We start from the raw sequence: 9,463 nt of genomic DNA, 5'->3' as shown, positions 1-9,463 counted from the left end.
AACGCAGGCAGAAGTGTCAAGGAGTCAGGCTTACAAGGTTGGTCAGAGAACGGACGGAGGTCGGTACACACAGGTTCAGTCAGGAATACGAGAGTGCTGGAACGGGACATAAAGCTCAACGAACTGGCCGAGGACCAGTCGTCACCGGGTCCTATGTATACGGGGGATGATCAGGCCGCATGAGGCACAGGTGTGTGCCTCCTAATCAGCGCAGCCGCACAGCTCGTGCTGAAGCGGCAGGATCATGACACTTTCTTCTATGAAAAATTGGAGTACACATACAAAATGTGTAAAAACGTATATCAACGATGTGAAGACTGCTTAACCCAATTAGTGAGGGACCGCACAACTTGAGGTGAGGTAAAACAACTCACTGCTGTACTTTGTGTCATGTATTGTGTAATTGAACAGGGAATACCTTTTTACCTTTAAATTATGGACATGATTAGATTTGAAAGAGAAAATAATTATACAGCACATACAAGTGAAGTAAAATAGAATAAGAATTGTATTTCATCATTTTTCATTATTTGTTCTTTGTTCTTGGTGTAAGTCTTGCTCTGCCTTCCCTCATCGCAAGTTCCTTTGTAGTGGTCTGTTTCTCTTTTTTTTTACTTTTTTCACATTTTTGGACAGTTTTTCACCTAAGAAATATGCGACAAATTAAATCTTTAGCACAGCAACTGTCATATGAACCAGGATCCTTATAAATCTTGTAAAGTTGTTCTTACAGTACATGTCTGTTAACTGTGGAAGTGATCAGTGAGTGTACACAGCCTACAGTATAAAACTACTTCATTACCATGGCCAACAGCCATATGCTTCAGAAAGAAACAGAAAGGAGACAACGGGAATGTAGAAATAAGACAATGGCATGATTACATTACACACTGTGCTAACTCAAACTGCTCTAAATGTGCTGGCATTCTGCTCTGCTCACAACCCAATGGCTGGCAGCATGTTCGCCATCAGCCCTGCCATCTGCTGGGCTCTCAGCAGCTTGTTTGGAGGTTAATAGCTTCATGATCTCTCTATCAGTCTGTCCATCTTCAAATGGTTAAGTCTTCCACTTTGGTGGTGATTAGCGGAGCCCATAGCGTATCCTTCATTACTGCTTTTTCAGCAAAAGCCGGGCTATAGTCGGGACAACAATCCCAGGTTGTTACCGGACATGTGATATCAGAATAGATTTTATAAAATGTGCAGCCACAACACAATGACACATCTGGAGCCAATGGAGATAGATCAATATCCCATTCTCAGAGGCAATGGGTCTCTAACAGGCCTATCCTTTTTAATAGGCCACAGATCGCACGGACAAAGCCGGTATATAATTTCATTTCTATCCCTGACAGCTTGATACGGAGATGAGATTCGAAGCATGTGAAACATGTTCAATTGCTTGCATGTGCTTTATGTTGACATAGCTCAAAATACTGTGACTGATTATTTATCCTGTTGTTTTGTGACATCTTGTTACACAAGAACAAAGCTAAAAAAATATATATAATAAGATCGTACACATACAGATTTTGATATTTGTTGAACTGGAACTCAAACACGCTGTGTGTGCATTGTCTTCATTCGCCACAGCTCACTATCTCATTTGTCGGATGAGTGCTATTAAATTCATGAGGACGGATACAGATTCTGGTGTAAATGTTGCAGGTGTGGGGTTTAATAGGGTCAAGGCGTAAGAAATGTGCAGAGGTCTTCTTGTGTCAGCTGGGAACAGCTTTGTGCCCTCTGAAGCAGTCTGTCATTTGATTTCTAATCAACCTGATCCATAACCAACCCTTTTTCTTGGAAAATTCTCAAACCGCCTTAAATTAAGTTTAAGTTTTTTTTTTTTCCAGGATGACTTCCGAATGACCCCCATAAATTTGCATATTACATAGCTGAGAACAGAATATTAAGCGCTTCAGCGAATTACTGTCTCTCAGTTGATATTCCCCGTGCAGCTTGAGGTGGGGAGCAAACCAGCGAGCAGGCTTTTAAACCCTTTTTGAAGATAATGTGATTTGTTTTTTTCCCGTCGTTTTGGCCGATAAGGACGTATCATGGAACGTTTCATTATTTTTGGACACTAAGCATTTTTTATTTTCCTTCATAGCTTACAGAGTGGAACAAAAAATTAATCCGGCATCATATTATTGCTGGTTCAGATGAGGAAAGAGGGTGGGTTTATGGGGGGTTTGTTCACTACGATTACTGCCAGATCGTCTCCGGGGATCTGCTCTGATTCTGATGATGCTGGCAGACGTCAAAGCTTGCAGGCTAGAGGCCCAGAAGTGACATGCTTTCAGACCAGTGCCACAGTGTTTGCTCATCATCCAGAGGACACAACGGGGATGAACAAGCCAGTCGACATACTTAAGTCTTTAGGGGTACACGTGATTTGCTTTATTTTTCAAGGAACACTACAGTAGATGCAATTGGGTACCTGATTATGATTACTCTAGCCTATGCATATGTATTATAAAAAAAATAAATGGCCTGATAGCTCCGAGCGACACGAAGATCTCTTAATATTATTCTAATTAGTGATTACACAATTTTCCATACCCAAAATGGCTGCTTTGCACCTTTTTATGATATTTTCTGTGGCGTGTTTTCCTCTATGCATATTGTCAAAAGTCACAACATGATTTCAGTCATCGTTAATACGCAGGCTCATTTGCAAGATGACGATGACCCCTCTCGAGGCTGAGGATGATGAACTTGTGAAGGCTACACTTGATTAAGGAGACGCTTAATATTTCCACATACCCACACATTTTTTTCTCTGGAAGAAAAAAACTGAAATAGAGCTTTAGCTTCCAATTCCTTGGCTGACATCATGGTAGTGCCTTGCCAGTAATGGAGGACAAACACTGGCAAACACCATACGGACAAACCCACCACACACATCTCGTGGAACCACGCAAATCAAGTCCGAATAAAAACAACAAAATAAATCATGTCTTTGTCTTGTCTGAAGTGAGTGAAGAGAGAGAGAGAGAGAGAGAGAGATTTTCCTGGAAGGTTTTTGAAGCTGTCAAAATCCCAAATGATCCATAAGCACTTTGTCCAAAGTGTGTTATTCCTTATCCGCAGCAAAGATGTCAGCTTGTGTTTATATAAGTGTCTGGCCCAGCTAAGAGGTGATCTTAGACACATCTACTGGTGATAAAAGAAAGGTTTATGTGATTACCATTACATTGACTATCATTAATAGGTGGCCAACAATATTGATATTGCTTTTCATGAACCAAAAACTGTATTACTGTTTGTATTTCCTCCCATTTTTCAGATTTCTTTGTCACATGTGGAAAATAAATAAAATAATCAAATGAGTACAAAATTACAGCCGCATAAGTGATTCAGCTTCACTTAAGGAACAACCACAATATTGCATACATAAATAAATACATTAATCAGTATTGTGTCAAAGCAATCACCTCTCTATGATGCTAATTGGAAACTTTAGCATTTACCAGTAATTCAATTATAATGTATGATTTTTTTAGTAAACCCATAGGCACAACAAACTAAACGGTGTCATATACAGTTACTGTAATTTGGTGAAAAATATTAACCATGATTTCAAAACCACATTGACTGTCCAAGTCATTATATTAAATAAGGAATATGAAGACATAAAAAGCTTCTGCTCCGAATCATAGATGTTTATTAGGAGTGTTTTTGTGAAGAAAATTATCCACAACAATGGCTGAAAAGTACAATCAGTTTTCAAAGAATGTTTAAAACCAATCAATGTCAACTACAAGTACTGAATCAATTTCAATGACACAATAGTATATGTGGTTCAACATGATAAACATCGCGGAAACTGCATTTCACTCAAGATCATGATGTCAGGATTAGCCTTTTGATGATCCCCGGTTAATATAGCTACTTCTAAATGAAATACAGACTCCTCAACTCAGATCAGCATTTTGTTTGAGATCAGCTGTTATCTTAAAGCTCACCTAAATATTTGGACAGTGCGGAATGAGGACTCGCTGCATGAAGAGGTAATACCGAACAAATGTGAGTTCCAGTTAAGTCAGGCAGTACGCTTATTTAACTGTCCTGGTGAGGCTGACATCAATGTGATTGTTAGGGTCCTGTCCAAACAGGGTGATATCATGCAAACAGTGACCCCTCATAAATTGATCATTCCTACCACATGGAGCATATTTGTGCAGATATGTTGGCTTCTCCACACAGGAATGCATGTCCGATTTTGCTCTTTCTTTCTGTTGACTACACTTTTACTGTTCACTAGGGAATGCCAATAGCAATCTGAATGGAGGTACGTACATTAAAGAGATAAAAAATGAAACGTACAACTATTCAGTTGTGATGAATTGAACTAGTCTAGTCTGTTTTTACTTGGTGGTGGCCGAAGTATGATACCACGTCAAGGTTAACCCGAAAAGGTTATGAAGACAGCTCCAGGCTAAAGTACATGACCAGGACACAGACTGTTGACTTTGCTTACTTAGACCAAATTATCCTATAAGCTGATTTAACAAAAGAATGATATGATTGAAAAGAAGAAGTTAGTGCCAACATTGATAAGTGACATTTCCTTGATGAATGCTGAAGCTTGGATTAAAAAATAAACAAATAAAACACGAGTTACTTCAAACATTCCAGACAAATTGGGACAAATTGGGTACAAAAAGGCAACAAGATCTAAGTGGAGCCATTAAAGCCTCTTCATGCGAAAGCAACCATGTTGAACGCTTAAGTCACCTTGAAATGTTCAAATGAAGACCTCCTGTTGCCTGGTTTCAGTGTCTCAGTCCTTTATCCTCCAGGAATGTTGGTGTTTGACGTGGATAAAGGGCAATAATAACACTGATGATTGAGTGATCTGAAAAAAGAGCGCATTGCTGCTTTTTATGTTACAATAGCAACATTATTTGTTTAACTGAATTCTCTGCAGTTTCCTAATAGCTGTACTTCAGAAACTGTTGCTTTACACCATTATAACTCGCTAGTTTACAATTTATACAGTTGAAGTCAACCTTTTTCTCCCCATGTATGGAAGTATTTATAATTTTACTTTCATCACGAGTTTACTACCTGCATACCATTGCCTTGTACTGGAGATAGTGACAACGTTCCACTAACTGTTGTAAGTAACTATTGAGTCAATTTATGGCTTCAAGAATTGGAGGGCACTGATTTCTTCTACATACATTCATGTACCTTCACCTACTTTATTCCTGTGTGCATGTAAACTTGTGTAACCTGAAACCACAGTCAGACTCTACCAGTCCGTGGAAATAGTCTGACACCAAAACATGCATCATCTTTCTCGCCCTTCCCGTCCTTCTTTGTTGGTTTATCCGCCCTGTATCAAATTGTTTGTTTGGAACTGCTTTTTATGTTTTCGCGTCATGACGCCGTCTCTCTGAGACATTGCCGGTAATAAATGGGTTTGCTCTTCAGATGGGCTATCTTCACTTCAGTGCTGATAACTGTCAATGTATCTGTCATCTTGAGAGCGCTGATCGATGGAGTGTGTGTGTGTGTATTAGAGAGAGATTGAGTGTCTAAGATCAGTGGAGCCACCATGCTGATTTGGTTGGCTTATAAGATATAAGAAGGTCAGGTCTGCCTGGACCGGATCAATGACTTTGGGGCCTAACTGTCTGTTCTGATAGGCCACTAAGACCCAGACACAAGCACAAACACACATCTACCTGTAAATGCCAGATAAATTGAAGGCTAATGTTCAGATGATTAAAAAGTAGAGAAGAAATGGAAATGACAGGTAATTTGTGTCAAACCCATGAAGCCTGAGGGACCGTGTTAGCATATGTACAGCTATTGATTACCATTCTGAGGTCATACACCTAATATGGCTTATGTGCAGATGAGCATTATAATCCAGGTGCAGATCACCATGTTACCATTCGTCATTTGTTACAACACCTGCTACTAAAATGTTTTCTTTCCTGGTCATGAACAAGAACCATTTAATGAATGGACCTCATCTAAATCAGAGGTCATCAATCCGATCATTCGTGAGCAAATGAGAGCAGTAATTGACCAGTCGGCTTGTGTTTTTTATCAGAAAACCCAATGGGATTTTGTTTTGTATATGCAGACGAGGATTATATGTGATGTGGAAAATGTTTCATTAATACATTCATTGCCCTCCATTCTTTTGCCATAGTCTCCAGAGAGGAGCTTAGTGACTCTGGTTTCTTTGTATGGCTTCACCTCTTTGTAAGTAAGAACCTGAATTGTTCTCACCTCTGCCAGCTGAGAATGCGACAAAAGGCAGAATGTAAAATTGAAGGGGATTCTGATGAAAATTAAGTATGAGAGTAAAAATTATGAATAAAAAATAAGTCAAGCAATTTCTTTCTTTGTTAAAAAGAATTGATAAAATACCAAGTAATTATATTGATCATGATAAGAGGAGATAACATTTCAAAACATAGTAAACTGAATGAACACAAAAGGCATGTTTCTACCCTGTGGTCTAGTTCAGTTTAGGTTACATCTGTAAATTCAGACCAGGCTGTCATTTCTACCACAATGTGAACGATGGGTTTAGTACATATTTACCATGACATCATACGTGTAAAGCTGTAAAAAGTGAGACAGGACAGGTTGCATATTTTCTGTTGGATGATGGCAACGCCGAAGAATATGGCTTTGCCACATAGCCAAGTAGTTTATTCAAAAGTGAACTGAGCGAAGGGAAGCGAGCAAAGTGGTGGTTTGGTATTGTTTTTAGGACAATGGCCTCGAGGAAAAGTAATTTCAGAATGTTCTACATATATTGAGGACTGACAATACCATATAGAAAAGGTTGAGGGCATGTCCCAAAGACAGTACTATATAACCCACACCAAAGAGTGATACGTATACTGTATTCTCGGATTCCAGCTTTTTTGTGCATTTGCACACTTTGTCATGACTTCATTTCCATCCACAAAAATATTTTTTTGACTATCCTACCTCTTTAATTTGAGTGTTACAAGGAAAACAAAACTAGTAGCATGCATGTTCTTAAAAAAAAAATTGAAAACCCTTTTGAAGTATTTTCAATGTTTCTATGGGAATGTGAAAACTCCCTACAATGTATGGCATAGACTTTACTGTTCAGGCAGTTTCCATGCGTCTACAAGGACACTTTTCACTCCAGTAACTGATTTATCTTTAAACTGTTTTTGTTTTTTCCCCACTTTTTGGGTGTTCAATTTTTCTTTACATCCTTCAACAACATGAAATGGGTTTGATGGATTGGATACATGTCAAGCAATATACCAAGCTCACAAAAGGTTGCAAAAATTGAGTGTTGACACATTAACAATGGTTATATAAGATAATGCACAATGTAACGTCAACATTCGGACATTCTGTCTAATTCCTCTGATGGTGTACCAATGGATATTTATTTATATATATATATTTATATTTTCAGGAGCAAATACACTTTATAAGTTGTCATCATGTATGATGTCATGTACCTCACCCGTTTTCAGTTTAGCAAGCATCACAAAATTCACATTGTTCTTTTTGTTTAGTTTTTGAAACGCTCAACAAGGAAGTGTTAACAAAAAAATGTAAGAGAAACTGTATATATGCACTGGATGATACCTCAAATAAGTATATTCATTTTCAAATCAGTCGAATCCTCTAAGACAACCAGAACAGTCCAGTATTGATTGATTGAATGAATAAATTTAAAATGACCTTGAATGAGAATATTCACAGACATTATAGTAGTAGGATTCCACCATCTTTCTCATACTTGTCAAAGTTAGAGGAGTTTTATATATTTTTAACTATAGGGAAGCTACAGTTGGTTTAAAATGTCTGCACATACTGGTTCAAATGGCAGGTTTTTGGTGCTATGCAAAAAAAGGAAACCAAGATAAGGCATTCAAAAACGTGTTTTGCACATTTTTTTAACTTATTATCTGTATGTCTTTAGAGAGCAGGAGTAAAAATACTGTAACTGCACATATGGCCTCTTATAAATTGGGGATGTAGCTGTTTAGAATTATTCAAACGCATGTTAAATGTGAGTCACCACACAACAGCCAGAATTTTTAATGCCTCTGCTTAATACCAAATAAATATTGTTGGGGTAGGCTTTTCACAATATTTTTGTTGTCACATCTCGTAACACAAGTCGCGGTCTATAGAGAACCGATCCAAAGTCTGCATCACTGCTGATACTGCAGATGTAGCACCGATGGCCATCCGATGTTGCAGAGCCGCGTCAACCAGGACAGCCCTCCAACATCCAGGGCCTTTAGAAACTGTGAGCGAAACTCATCCACCCCCGGGGCCTTGCCACCGAGGAGCTTTTTAACCACCTTGGTGAGCTCAACCCCAGAGAAAGGAGAGCATTCTTCAGAGAATTTAGACTCTACTACCCCATAGGAAGGTGTGTTGGTGAAATTGAGGATGTCTTCTAAGTATTCTCTCCAGTGACTCACAACGTCACGAGTCAAGGTTAGCAGCGCCTCAATTTGAGTATAAACTGTGTTGACAGTGCACTGCTTCCCCTCCTGAAATGCCGGCTGGTGGACCAGAATTTCCTTGATGCTGTATGGAAGTCTTTCTCCATGGCCACACCAAACTCCTCACATCCCCGAGTTTTTGCTCCAATGACCACCAAAGCTGCATTTTGCTTGGCCAGTCGGTACGCATTAGCTGCCTCAGGAGTCCCACAGGCCAAAAATGCCCAATAGGAGTCCTTCTTCAGCTTGATGGCATTCCTTACGGTATGTTTCCACTAATGGAGTAAGGGATTACCGCCACAATAGGCACCAACCACCCTACTGCCACAGCTCTGGTCTGCCGGCTGAGGAACCCCTCTCAAGAGAACCGGTACTGGAGCCCAAGCTGTGTGTGGAGACGAGCCTGACTATATCAGAAATTTTCGACCTTACACACAAGCTCGGACTCTTTCCCTGCCAGAGAGGTGACGTTCCACGTTCCTAGAGCGAGGCTTCTGTAGTCAAGGATTGGATCACCAAGGTCCCTGCCTTCAGCCAAAATTGGCTACAGCATAAGGGGCACATTTTAAAACCACGGAAAAAGAGCAGGTGCGAGAGCAAGTAGTAGTATTACCTCATAGTTACATGTACAACAATGTAATAATGTAATTAAAACATTGCCTGCACAGTTCAATTTATTTATTCTTTTTTTATGATGGTGGGTTGTAAAATTTTAATTACTTCCAAAGGAAACATTTGCTTCAAATATAAGCAAATTGGAGGCTGACCAACTTTGTAAGGATTATGCTCTACTCTGTAGGTCTACACTGTTGTTCTCGTTGTACCCGGAAGATCCTTTCATTTCTTGAATCTGCTAAGTACACAAAAACACAAGAAAGATGAGCTGGACAAAATGCCACACTTTATAAACAAGGTAAACGAAGGCAGTCAAACGGAGATCCTCAAAACCGTGTACTTATGTAAATGTGTGCAATTTTTGA

The 9,463-nt window shown here is 39.3% G+C and overlaps 1 long non-coding RNA gene across 1 annotated transcript in view; it reads left to right on the top strand.

Annotated features, from left to right (window-relative positions):
• Positions 1–215: 215 nt before the first annotated feature.
• The window catches only part of LOC133511780 (uncharacterized), a 33,703-nt gene continuing 24,455 nt past the window's right edge, over positions 216–9,463 (top strand). The window contains exon 1 of the long non-coding RNA XR_009798034.1: positions 216–355. This is a non-coding gene — a long non-coding RNA (uncharacterized LOC133511780). The remainder of the gene's footprint in view (positions 356–9,463) is intronic.

The sequence above is a fragment of the Syngnathoides biaculeatus genome, chromosome 14, assembly GCF_019802595.1.
Source record: "Syngnathoides biaculeatus isolate LvHL_M chromosome 14, ASM1980259v1, whole genome shotgun sequence".
Lineage (NCBI taxonomy): Eukaryota > Metazoa > Chordata > Actinopteri > Syngnathiformes > Syngnathidae > Syngnathoides > Syngnathoides biaculeatus.
Note: the sequence above shows the minus strand (reverse complement) of the source record. Positions and strands in the feature narration are given on the sequence as shown.